The sequence below is a fragment of the Diadema setosum genome, chromosome 17 (assembly GCF_964275005.1).
Source record: "Diadema setosum chromosome 17, eeDiaSeto1, whole genome shotgun sequence".
In the NCBI taxonomy this organism is placed as follows: domain Eukaryota; kingdom Metazoa; phylum Echinodermata; class Echinoidea; order Diadematoida; family Diadematidae; genus Diadema; species Diadema setosum.
The window spans coordinates 14,234,923-14,249,604 of NC_092701.1; the positions used below are offsets into that span (position 1 = coordinate 14,234,923).

Sequence of the window (14,682 nt, forward strand, 5' to 3'; positions counted from 1 at the left end):
TCTATTGACTGAACATTTGAATGTGCCATGCTGTGAGGGAAAATTGTCAGTGAGGGAGGGTACTTCAGCACGAGCGATGAGATCCTTGAAGTTGTTGGGATGTCATTTTTGCCAGGATGGGAGCACTTGGAATGGCCTGTAAGAGACGATCAGAGGTGTGAAGGATATGGTGATTGTCACAAAAGATATTGTGGAGAGGGGGTAGATTAGGATGGAAGGTAGTCACGAGGAGTATTCTGTCACTGGTTTCCTGCTTATTGGTTTTTTGGTTTGAGAACTTCAGATCTGGGGAGAGAACGAACTGTGTTGATGGCTTCTTAAACTCTCCTGGTATCGTAGCCCCTGGCTGCGAGATGTCTCTTCAGGTTCCTGGCATGGAAAGAGAACTCAGAATCCTCAGAGCAGATACGGCGAAATTTGAGGGCTTGACTGTAAGGGATAGGCCTACTGGTTTTGCAGTGGCGGGGGTGGCAGCTGGCTGAGTGATTAAGGTACTGATGGGTATCTGTGGGTGTGGTGTAAAGAATTGTGGTGACACGGTTAGATTCCTTCCTAACGGTGACATCAAGGAAGTTGGTTTCGTCTTGGGAGAAATCAGAAGTGAATTTGATGGTTCTGTCTGGAAATAATTGATGTGGTCAATGAAAGCATGGAGTCTTTCTTCCTCTCTGGTTCAGGTGAAGAGAATGTCATCGATGTAGCGCCACCAAATCCATGGACGACAGGGCCCGGGGCTGACATCTGCTGCTCCAGCTTGGTCATGAAGAGACAAACGAAGGAGGGAGCCATTCTGGTAACCATTGCTGTGCCAGATACCTGTAGATAGTGCTTGTCCATGAATGTGAAGTTGTTTTTCATCAGTACATGTGACATGAGGGATTTGATGTCAGATATGGGGGGGGGGTGGAATGGCCGCTGCGAGCAAAAGCCTCACTTGAGGCTAGGATACCTTCCGCATGGGGGATATTGGTGTAGAGAGAAGAGACGTCAAAAGTACCGATGATTGCAGTCTTGGGTATCTGGTCCTTGATGTTATCGAGATTCCTGAGAAAGTTTGGTGTGTCATGGATGTAGGAAGGTGCGAGAGAGACAAGGGGTTTAATGTGGTGATCAACAAATAGGGAGATGTTCTCTGTTGGGGAAAGATTTCCAGTGAGGATGGAAAGACCAGGGTTACCAGGTTTGTAGATCTTGGGAAGTAGATAGAATCGGGCAGGTATATGGCATTAGTAGGGGAGAGAAATTTGTGAGCCTTCTTGATGAGGTGTTCATGTTCCTTCATGTCATCGAGTGTCGACTGGATTTGTTGGGAGAAATTATTGGTGGATCAGAGTCAATGAGTGTGTAGTGGGATGGGTTGTGGAAATGTTTCATGGCTTCATCGATGTACTGCTGGCGGTCCATTACTAGCTACAACAGCTGATCCTTTGTCTGACCTGTTTTTGAGAGATTAGAGAGAGTGGCGTTCTTCCTTTATTGGAAGATTGTCATGTGATACACTGTTGAAGGTATCTGCATGCGGAGCGGACTTGAGATGAGACAGTTTGGATGTTAGTTTCCAGGAGGAAACTCTATTCTTGGGTGGAATCCATGAGTTTTTTGGTGGAATTAAGGGCTCGTGATTTTATGATGTTCACTTGGTGTCGTAATGTGATTGCGGTGTGAGTCGTCTCACTACAATAAAGGCCGCAAATTTGGCCGAAAAGATCCAAAACAACACGCACAACTGTTAGGTCTACTTACTACTAGTATAGTCGTTTACTGCCATTCATGGTGTTGCACCGAGAGGCACTGTGAGACCTGAAGTAATAAGAAGACGTTGCTCCGGCCTATAAAGCCTCTAAAATTGTTAATTCTACATCCCTTTCTATGGGTGGCTAAGGTCGTTGCGATTGTTGCTTAAACACGTAAAATACATAAACTTTCATCGCGGGGCAGCTGTTCGCGAACAGTGATCTGATCATGATGACATGAATATTTCTCTTCTCTTTTCTCGCATAATAAAGAACACGTGACTTCCCTCTTTCAGAAGGCAAGGGGGAATAATATTACCCTTAACAATGTCAGTGACGAGTCGAGGAAATGTGCACTTTTTTTTCAAAAAGTAAAATTTTGAAATTCTCTTTATATTTTCCTTATATCGTTGTACGCATGTGACATCATACACTGTAATAGTCTTCTCATCCAGCGGTGACTGTGCAGATACGCAAAAAATTCATAACTTTTGAAGGAATTGTCGGATTTTCCTGAAACTAACTGATGTGTTTGACTAAAATTGCTGCATTTACTCAATCCACATGTTTATGAAGGTGGACTTGTCCTTTAATAAAAGATCGATATAAGTTGGTATACATGTGAACTACATAATCCCCTTAGTTTTTTACACACGTCTACGTACAGTAGGCCTACACTACCAGACTTTACAGTGCCTCTTCCCTCTAGCATACCCTGACAGCTCCATAATCTCTATCTCTCCAGTCACAATTATCATTTCAAAAGATACTTCAGAGGGGCAAACCACTTTTCCCTATTTCATTTCCCTCATTGCCTCCACTAGGCCTACTTCTCTGAGTTAGCCCTTTTTATTGGACCTTCACCATAGCTGCTTCCATCCTTTCACCCCATTCATTCTCCTCATTCATTATTCTCTCCATATGCTCTCTCTAAACTCTTCCTCTTGTCTTTCTCCCTAAAACCACACCTCACATCACTCCCTCTCATGCACCTTACCCCTTCAACACCTCTTTCATCCCTTTTCATTGACTTCATAAACCTACACACATTCAACTTGCCGGGCTTTGTTCCTCCGAAGATGCTTGAAGCTGCTGAAAAACAAGGAAAATTTAATGATTTCATGAAAAGAAAATCGTATTGTTATTAGACAAGTGCAGTATCATTTAAAAGCTCTAATTTTTCTCTATTTTTGATGATGACCATACTTAAAAAACTTTGAATATGACATTCATCTGTTTTACTTACATTCAAATTTTTCATGTGTTTTCTTGGCTCAGGAAGCTGCTTTTGAACTGGCTCTAGCATCTGATACCTAGTGCTGCTCAGGGCCATCGACAGCCCACCACTGTCTAGCTCCTTAACCTGTTGAGGACGGTTTGACTTTGCTACAACACACATTTCCCATATACGCTTGCCCGAGTATACTTGGGATTCGTCAACAGGTTAATTATCCACACAATAGTTAAACAGTGAGTTTGTTGCTTTCTGGACTTGTCAGCAACTCATGTGAGCTTCTTCTCTCAGATGATTTATTTCAGGATACACCCCTCATTTTACAATCAAAATTTTACTTGCCCAATCAGGCAAGTAAATTTGACCTATTCTTATCTTTATTTTACTTGCCCACCATAGAATCTATGTAACTTGCCCTAGGCAAGCGGGCAAGAACTAAAACCCTTGGTTATATTACTTCTCTCTCGTTCTCTTTCTCTCTCTATTTCTTACACCAGCTGTCTTTGTACTAGTTCAAATATTAGTTTTAAAAATTATAAGGCCTGCCAATACAAACTGGATTTGACTGATTTGTTTTCCAATGTTGAATGGTTTATTTCTGAGCTCAGTATGATCACAGTTTTCTACTGGTCTGTAAAATCGTTTAAAATCATTCGAATATTATGCACATTTCAAATCGAAGAAAAAATGCAGAAAGATACATCTTACTTTTAAAATCAAGGGGTGCGACTTTTTGTTTGTTGTGTGGTGCACGGTCACAAATGATACAGATAACTTGTTTGTTTGTTTTTGTTTGATAGATACTTTATTTTCTGCAAATCAATATATACATAAACTACGTAATCATGAACATGGGAAACATACAAAGTATATTTGAAACAGAGTCGTTTGACTTGCATAAACAACGATATAAAAGGAAATCAATGATATAATATTACAGTATGCATGTCTATGCAGCAGGGATTGCAATAACAACATTATATTTAAGAAGCAATAATGCAGAGGGCCGCCATTGTAAGCATTGCTTGAAAACATGGCCGGCCCGAGGAAAAGGTAGGGACGTACTAGATTCGTAACAATACAAATTCTGCTGCGAATATAGCAGGGGAAAATAAACTCTGATGTGTGATGGTGGTGAATGTGCGTGCAAGTGCTTGAAAGTGCACAGGGGCAGATAGGCTGGAATTTAGAATAATAAAATTGGTTTGCTGGAAGAGGGAACGACATACGATGTTGCTATCGGGAGACCAACATGAGTCATATAAATTATTCGTGCTTAATTCGTATTTGAAGTATACTGTAGTAAAATATGTTTCTTTAAGTTTGCTTTGAATGAAAACAAGGAGGCACACTGTTTCAACTCCTCAGGAAGAGTGTTCCATGTATCCGGACCGTGATGTCTAATCGACTTTTGAGCAATTAAGTAAAAGCTTTGGATTACAGTATTGTACTTAAATGAAAATCATGGGAACGACGGGTAGGGTATGGGTGAATATGGTCATTGGTTACTAGGGCATTATGGAAAAATGGTAATAAATTTCGAATGTGTTTATACATAAATATGGCACTTAGGTATAAATGTATATCATGGGCCTTTAGACTTTTTAGGTAATAAAATATGGGATCAGTGTGAGCCAAAAAATTTGAATGTGTGCATATACGAAGAGCCTTTTTCTGGAGAAGAAAAATTGTGTTCAATTTGGTTTTACTACAGTTGCCCCATACAATATTGCAGTACATTACATATGGTAGAAATAAGGTGTTGTATAACATCATTAAATTTTGATCATTAATTAAGTATTTTGTTCTCCTTAAAACACCAGTTGCTTTAGATATTGCTGTTGTAATATTCTGGACATGAGTATTCCACGTTAGATTGCTATCTAGGGTCACTCCTAGGAACTTGGTTGAATGTTTCTCAGCAATGTTTATATCATCAATAGAAATACTTTGAGGAAGGGTGGGTTGGGATTGAAGCGTATGAAAATGTATATAACATGTTTTATCAATATTCAATGAAAGCTTGTTACTTCTAAACCATTTCGAAATATTACTTAATTCCATATCTAATGTATCAACCAGTGTTACAATATCCTTGTGGGAATAAAAAACGTTGGTATTGTAAGACAACAAAGCCTATCTCCTTCTTTCCAGTTTCTAAGTTTGTTATGTACATGTACCTCAGTTTGGTTAGGTTCTTAAGCTGTCCCACATCTCATTAACCTGTATTCTATTTCTGTCCCACCACTCTCATTCCTTCCCCATCAATGTTATTCCTTTCCCATTCATGTTTACAGTTATCACCTCAGCTTGTTGTCACATCTGATCCTTTTGTTTATCATTCCATGTCTGCAGTTCTCACCCCAGCTTGTTGCCACCTTCATCCGGTTTGTTCGGAGAGAATTGGGTTCTTTCATTTTAGTTGGTCTCTTCCATTTCTGTTACTCCTATTGGTCCTCTTAGTTCATGTAAATATGTAAATATAGTTTATGCAGATCATGTCCATGATACTGAGTTTTGCTGAGGGCAGGTCAACCTGATGATAAAGCAGTGTGCTCCTCAGGACTTGAAGCGTGCAGGCCTCATATTTACAGTCTGTGTCCCTAACCCTGTAGCTATCTTACAACTGGTGGCAGCGATGGGATAGCTAAGTAATACAGTTGGGATCAAGCAGTATTTTTTTGACCAAGCTTTAACAAGTTTGTGTGACCTGCATGAGAATTGTTCACCCTCCTTCACATCTATTGTTTGAAGTTAGCTGTGTTAAAATCTGGTCAATGAGTGGATTCATGTGGTGATATCTGATTGATATATGTGGATTCATTTGAAACTCTGGATTATTAACTGGATTATCATCTTCACAATATGACATCCTTTCGTCTTGAGCTGCCCGAAGTGTTTACGGGTGAAGATGGAAAAGACTTCCACCAGTGGGTACGTCGCCGATTCGAAGTAGCCGCACAAGCATTTCCGGATAGCTTGACTAAGCTACACTCCCTTCTTCCAGCAAGACTTGCTGGATCAGCTTTTACTGTTTGGGAGAGCATACCAGATTCGGAAAAGAAGGATTTCAAGGAGGTGAAGAATAAACTCTCGCAAGTTTTTGGTCGAACACAATTCTTAAATACTTTCAGTCCTGTATCACTGCCCGCACTCGCCGACCAGGTAAACCGCTTGAAGTTTTTGCAGCAGCTATAGAGTCGATGGTTGAGGAAGCTTTTCCTGCCTACGATGCAGCCAAAGCTGGAGAAAAATTTAGGTGCTTCATTGCAGGGATCGAAAAGACTCTCCAGGTCAAGGTGTGCGAATTAGGAGGCAGCAACTTCGAGGAGGCCCTGAAAATTGCTCTTCGAGTAGAAGGAGCAAGTCAGTCACAACAAGACGTCAGCGTACAAGTAGCAGTGACAAGCCAACCAACCAAGGACACACTGCTGGCACAGTCACCAGAAATGCAGCTCATCCTACAAAGGCTGACTGAAATGGAGCAGAAACTTGAAAGGATGAACCTGAAATTGGAAACTGTTTCCAAGTCAAAAATCTATCCTAGATCGAAGCCTGGATCTCCGCAACGGCACAACAGCCTGGATGAGAGATTCGATGACAGATATCACAGACGCCATGACTCCCGATCACCAACCCGCTCTATGTACCGTTCAAGGGAACCAAATCACTACCAGTCTTCAAGCCCACAGACGAGAATGGCAATGTTATCATACATCTCCAAGTCCTCAGCGTACTCCACAACATCTCAACAACCCAGAAGCGAGATTCGATGACAGATATCACCGTCGTCGTGACTCTCCATCACCAACCCGGCATGTGTACCACTCGAGGGAACCAAACCGATACCAATCTCCACATCCACACAGCCAAGAATGGAGACATCACAACAGATCCCCAAGTCCTCAGTATGCTCGACAACATCAACAATTCCATGCCTCAAGGGCAAGCCGTGAAGCTGACTCTCCTAGACATGCTCCCTATCGTCAAGTTCGCCATGAAGATACACCGTCGGAAAACTTCTGGAAGTTGACGAGGAGGGCCACTCATCAACTCCACCTGTCAAGGCCCAAAACCAAATTCATGTAGACTCGGTTTCTTCATTGAATTCGCCCTACATCCCAGTCATCATCGACAATGTCTATGCCCTTGCCTTCATAGATACCGGAGCGCACATCTCTCTCTTGAGTGCCGATTTTCTGTCATCTATTCCTGCATCACAAAGGAGCCCACTCGAAAAGTCAACGATCATAGCATCCTCCGTCACTGGTGATACTCGAGCCGGTAGACAACATTGGAACAGTGGTAGCATCAGTACATTTAGGGAACAAGGCAACTCAACACCAATTCTTTGTTGCGAGGAACATCACACATCCAGTCATCCTGGGATGGGATTTCATCACCAACCAGAATGCATCCATTTCTTCTGCATCATTCAACATGCCTGGTTCCACCATCCCTTTCATCGACCGGCAGCAGTACCAAGCCCCACTGAAGTGTAAAGTTTCTCTTGTGGGACACTCTCATATTCCGCCTATGTGTGAAATCCACGTCCAGGGAAAATTGGCTTCTCCGCAGTTCGACATCATACCGAGAGACTACGAGGGCTACTTTGAACCAGCTACACAAGATCACCTTCCTGTCATTGGTGCCAGATCTTTGTTTAAGCCTCAGGATAGTCTTATTCTGGTACGTCTCATTAACCCCACGAATGAAGCAGTGGATTTGCCTGCAGATACATACCTTGGACAGTTTTTCTCACTGACGGGAAACAAAGAAGAGGAGTATGAAATCATGAATGTAGCTGCTGATGCAGAGACACAACCGAGGGACAAGTCACTAGCAGCCAGTGTTCTCCCTTCTTCTGAACTCTCTAAGTCAGAGTATGAGAAAGCAGAGCACCTACTCCAAGCCTACAGTGACATTTTTAGTGCAATTCCCCATGACATCGGCCAGACTGATCTCATCCATCATCAAATTAACAAGTCAACCGAAACTCCAATACGACAGAGAGCCTAACAACAAAATGTCATGATCAATAGTGTCGAATGCTTTACTAATTAAGATCCATAAAGACTCCAATTATGTGCTCCTTTTTAGTAAGCGCATCAATAATAAATTATCAACTTGGAATGTTAAAGTATGGTGAACGAGACATAAAAATCAAGAAAATCATATAAGATAAGGTGTCAAAGCAAAGGGAAATGTCTCCTAAAACAGATTTTTAATGTGACTATTAAAAGATATATGCACGCCACTGAGAAATCGCGAGTTAAAACTGACTGATTTGCTTCACCGATATTCTCTCCGGAACAGCCGTCTTTTTCGAGCCCTAAAATATGACGTCACGAAATGAATAAAACCCTTTACGAGTGCAGCGGGAAATCGAGGCCGCCATTCATAAAGCACGTATTTCTTGGTGAGCTGATGCAATATCTGGCCTGTCTTTGGTCGCATCTGCTTTCTTGGCTGAGACATTAAAACGTCAAATTTTTACCTTATATTGTACGGAAAGACTTTGAGTTTGACATCGAGAGTGAATTGAGTGATGACAGTGACAATGACACTGATAGTGACAGTGGCAAAGTCGGGGTGGTAGAAGAAGGGAGGGAGAGGCAACGGATATGGAAGGCCGCTGCGGACACAACTCGTTTGGGGCATACATGGAAACGGGCATACGTATGCAACTGCCTCTCCATACGTATGCCCCAAACGAACCACGTCCGCAACGGCCCTCCATAGACGGAGCTCACTGTGTGGATGGAGTGCGTAGCACAGAGCACATTTCGTGACGTCATAATTTTGGTCACCAAAATTTCGCCGTCAGATCGGGTTCAGGTGGTCTAAAAAGGGTCTCAAAACACCATCTCTCCATCATTGTGGAGACGTTTTTACCGTCTGAAAGTTAATTATTCATATTCCTAGAGACTTAAGGTTTCCAGAAATGTATACATTACCTTGTTTATGAATATCGTCCTTTTTTTCTCGTTCACCATACTTTAATGCTTGCAAACCATCCCCCTGTCAGCTACATTTAGTTTGCTGATTGCAGTTAGCCTAAATACTTTCTGTCATGGATACTTATGAATCACACATGACAATGGGCACAGTGTTAATGCCAAGTTGGCCAACTTGGTAGACACAGGGAGAATGACCCGGGTCATTCTCCCTGTGTCCACCATCACACATCAAAAGCTGTTTGCATTATATGTACCTGTGGTAGTCCATGAATATTGACATGATGCTAGAATGCACTGATTTTCAATGAATACCCTGGATGGCTTCTTGTCAATAAAGGATACAGGTCCATGGATGACAGTTTGCAAGCATGATTTAAAAAAGAACAACAACAACAACAACAACAACAAAACAACAACAACACTTACACATAGAACACATCCATCATTCAGATCAAATATTTTCTGGTAAGAAGTATCAAAATTATGAAATTGTATGGCACACAGTGGTGTTACATAGGATAAAGAACCTAGAAAAATTTACATCTTAAGACATTTGTGTTTCATCCTCATCCATAAAATATGCAAGAAAATCAATGAAATAAACGGTTACAGCTCGTTATTCCGAAGGTTCAGTAATCCGAAAATGAAACAAAGCTCGTTATTCCAAAGGTTTGTTACTGGCCCTATATCATTTCGGATCAACGAACCCTCGGAATAGAGAACCCTTTTTTCATTTTCGGATTATCGAACCTTCGGAATAACGAACCCTTTTTCATTTTTGGATAAACGAGCCTTCGGAATAGCGAACCCTATTTCATTTTTGGATTAACGAACCTTCGGAATAAGGCCACAAATGTTCAGATTAACGAACCCTTTTTCATTTTCGGATTAACGAACCTCTAGGTATAGGGGATTTGTGTGTTTCAGATTAACGAACCTTCGGAATAATGAACAGCACCCAAAATAAACTCTATTTGATATATATTTCCAAGCAGTGATCTGCAAAGGAGAGATATGTACAGAGCAATTTTTCTCTTAATACACAAAACTTGCAATATCATTTTATGATAAAAACTAAAATACTACAGAGAGAGAGAGACTGAGCTCATGCATTGTTGTACGACAATGCCTATGCACATTTTAGTAGTAATCTGCTGCAAATCATACACATCTTCATCCTTTTTATTTGTAAACGGCATATAGCATTAATATATGATGTACCTTTGACCCCCATAACCAATACAGTCCCAAGAAAATAACTGACAGGCAGTACATGCATATGTGGCAATTAGTTTTCATGAAGATTCCTCGAGCCATTACAGAGATATGAAGAAAGTGAAATTTTAGCATTTTCACTTGACCTTTGACCCCATGGCCAAAAACTTACCCTAGAAAATCTTTATTGGTTAATACATTGTACATGTATACACAAAGTTTAAAAAATAATAATAATAATAACTTGCGGCATTGCATAGATGTGGGGGAAATGGTGAAACTTTTCAGTATTTGTTTGTCCTTGCACCCAAAAAGTTGATAGGCACAACTTATACATACACATGCTAAATTTCACGAGGATACCTCAAATGGAGTTTAAGTTTATATGTTGTCCAAAAAAATCCATAACGGACAGAAGGACACACTGTCAACTCAAAAACATCATGCCTCTGGTGACACTTCGTGGCAGAGGCATAAAAAATTATCAAAAGTATTATTATTGTTTTTGTAGTTACAGTATGGTAAACAAAAAAAGAAAAAGAAAAAAAAAAGGGGGGATCATAGCAGGCTTAATTGGCAAAAAGTGAACATAGCTCTCAGGAAATCCAGGCTATGATTCATGCTCTATAGAAATACACTGTAGATTGCTAGAACATAGCAGAGTATGACAGCACATCTATCAATCCTTGAAGAATGTTGCATCATAGTTTATAGTTATTCCTGACAGCCATAGATAGCACACAGAGAAACTGTAAGAATCAGCAATCTGTCTGCAGCTGTCTAACAATTAATGTTCACTGTCACCAGAGAGGATTACTTTAAATTATTCTTGCAAGAAGGTAGTCTGTTGCAGAACTGGTGTACACAAAGTGCTGTACATTCAAATGAGCCTGCAAACAAAGCCCCATTTTTTTCATAAAACCGTGAATGCTACATGCAAACTAGAATTAGAAACAAATATATACATTGACTTTATAATTTATGAATTACAATAGGCAATATCTAGCAAGCATCAGGTTGACAGTAGGCATTTTCACATCAGCCCGATAAAAATCCAAGCTCGAGATGTTTTTCGCGATCGCAAATTAGCACGATACATGTATTTCATTTCCTATTCACATCATCCTGAACATCATCAAATAGCGCGCTAGTTCGCATTAATCATCCTGCTATTTCGGAAATTTCCTGAGTTGGACTCTAGAAATCTTCTCGATCAATTAGCGCACTAATTTGTATTCACATTATCAAATAGCGCGCTATTTCGTGATCAGGTTAATTTCCCAAGTCCAGAAAATAGCGCACTATTTGGAAACATTGGGCTGATGTGAAAACGCCTAGTGTGTCTAGAAATATCTCAAACCTGTATGTGTTAACAGTAAACATTCATTCCTTGTCTCTAGAAATGCGGCAGCTTCTTCATGTCTTATTACCTGAAAACCTCAGACTGTATTGCCCATGTATCCATCGGGACAGCTGGTACTCCATACACATGAACACAGAGAAATTTGTCAAGAAGTATTCCATAACCTCCTTTGACATGCTTTTTGTGCCCACATTCCCATAGCTAGGCTACACGTTAATACAGTGTACATTTTAATAAGGGATCTTCCAACACAATGGAGTTTAGGACGTGACTGTGGTGACATTTGTAATTTTCAATTAATTTTGGTTTGTGAATGCAACCCTTTTATTCCTCCCGTTGAAAAATAATACATTATTTGCACATCTTACATCAAGCTGATAAGAACACTACATTTGTGATACAAGGCTTACAAAACTTGCAAGTGGGTAATTGTACCAAATGAGATATATTTTTGGATTATCATCAAATTTAATAGATGTACTGAGTCGGTTTATTAACACATTCTTTTTTTGTGATATGTGTTAATATAGTGTTACATAGAGTTAGGCAATTCTCCATTACCTAACTATGTAATATAGTTTCCATTTGTTTAAGTCCCTTCCTTAATAGTTTAATAACCCATAGCACAGTAGCCCTCAACCTGTCCATCATTAATATTCTCCTCATGTCACTAGTAGTCGTTATGTCGGACCACCCAGGCTTTCCAAAGGTTAGTTTCCTCCTAACAACCCCACATCAAAGTATCCACTCCCATTGTGGTCAGTAATTTTTCACAACTTATCTTGTTCCCTTCCTGCCACAAATGTAAACAAACCCCCCAAATATAAATTGACTTTTGTTTTATTCATCTCCCATTACCCACAAAACTATTCCTTTGTTTCAGGCCCCAAAATAAGTAAGACCCATTAACCACTCCCCCACGTTTCCATGCCTACGTTGAACTGACCAATTACATTGTGTATGGACCATGTGCTTTTCAGGATGAGATTTTCCCCAAGTTTTTAGAGATAGTCTCTGCAAGTGAAATCCACACACTTCTACTCCAGGCTTCAGCCAGATGACAAGTAGCATTTTCATCTGCTCTTAAAACATGTTATTGGAACGAAAGTCGGGGGATAATTCCTCTGCTTCTGGCCGGCGTGAATGCAGGGAATTAACCGGGAACATTCGTTATCAGTTAATTAGTGTATAGATGTACTGCAAAGCATGGCACCACACACAGCATTCAGTTCAGTCGAACATTCAGTTGAGAGCAAAACAGCTAGTACGAAGTAAAACGGACACAATCTCTTCCGGGCATGACATGACAGCAAGTTTATTGTCAAAATCCAATCTCGCAGTGTCACAAATCAGAATCTCATCTCGCAATGTTACAATTCAAAATCGCAGTCTCTTCTCTAGACTCGCGGACACGTAGTCTCTCTGCTCTGCTCTCTTTTTAATGATCATGATTTCGTGATAACAGCAGTAAATCCACTCATCCTTGGTCTTACGTAACTCAGTTTCGCACATTACAGCAACGACCCTGAGCAAGGTATGACGAAGGTCGCACGCTGCCGGACCAAGCCAGAAGGCCGAGAGTGAAGCCACAATAAACAATTCAAGGCCGCAAAAAAAAAAAAAAAGGTGTTTCATTTCAGAGCTTGCTTGGACAGCAGGGACAGCTTAGAGACAGAAGTGCAGACGTAGCAGTAAAGGAGATATGTAAGGACGGAGCGAGGGTGGAAGAAAGGATAGAGACGCAAGGTCGAAAGCAAGGATAGAGCGAGGACAGAAGGAAAGTTACGTAACATGAGTGAGGCAAGGACGAGTGTTTTTGCTTAAGCAGCTGTTACAAGAGAGAGAGACTAGGAGAGCACAGCAATTTCGCTAAGGCAGCAGTTCTGAAAGTGAAGAGAGCACAGCAGTTTACATTCGTAACATTATAATTTTACCTGTGTTACTGGCATGGAAAATATTTGTATCCTGTAACTCCTTTGTAACACTTTTATTTGCTGTCTGAGTTTTGGGCACTCGGAAATAAACAGACTTCAACTCCATATATTTGGACTCGACAACTTCTTAATTTTATTAATGACTTCAGTATAATTAACTCTCAATCTGTACCTCTCACCACTATAACATGACAACCTTCAACGATCCCACATAGCGTCCAGTGCTAATACACAACATGGAGGAGAACACGTTTTTTTATCGAGCTACATCTTGAATATACGTGGACAATTTAGCACACAACCTGGAGTGGAGGACCTTATGTGACTTTTTATTATCATCGACCAGTTTATGTTTTATTGTAACATTGACGTCCGATCGCACAATTCCCCGTGCCACATGTTTTTCTGTTACTTGGCCAAAAAACTTTACAATTTTGATTAACATTTCATTATTGCAATCGTGGGAAAACATTGTGGTGGACAGCATCAAAAGGGGTTGAGTTCATTTTGAACTACATGTACTAGTAAATCCTGACTGCCGCATGTCCTTTTCTACGATGACGCCTTGCTGATGATGACAACATGGACATCGGACTGCATCATGAGATGCCATGACCGACGCTGAAGACCACCAACGCAGAATGCCGCGACAGAGACAATTGAATTACACTACGAGTACCGCTACAACCCTTGGACGACAACGCCGATGACGACGAGGACGAGTGAAAACAATGGAACAACACTTAGATCTAAAGAATAATAGAGACGCTCAACCTGAACCTGAATCTTTGAACTCTCAAACAATGACACACTGGACTGGATATTGGACAACCAACAAAATTACTACCACACTTGAACACAAACACAATTAGTTTTGATATTTTAGCTTTTAATCATTTTGTGATTTGGAATTTACATTGCTTCGTTTTTGGATTGCCCCATCCGCCCCATCCGTAACTCCTGGTCGGTAAGTGAAACTTTATTCATTGTTTCATATGAGAGTGTGAGAAAAAGTGCGTGAATAAGTGGACTTTGGGTCTATTGTTTTTTTGCAAAACATCATTTTCATATTTCTATCCTGTTGTCTATTTTGTGTGTTTTGAATTGACATTACATATTATTCTTGCAACTTTTTTTGTTCAAGCCCTTTAATTTGCCAGATATTTTTTTGTACTTCTCACACTATATAACTTCTTTCGATCATACCCTTTTGAACTATCTGATTACTTGACTCATTATCACA

At 40.5% G+C, this 14,682-nt stretch overlaps 1 pseudogene; it reads right to left on the bottom strand.

Moving 5' to 3' along the window:
- Window positions 1-396: 396 nt before the first annotated feature.
- On the bottom strand, window positions 397-1,404 carry LOC140241198 (uncharacterized; annotated as a pseudogene).
- Window positions 1,405-14,682: the final 13,278 nt, after the last annotated feature.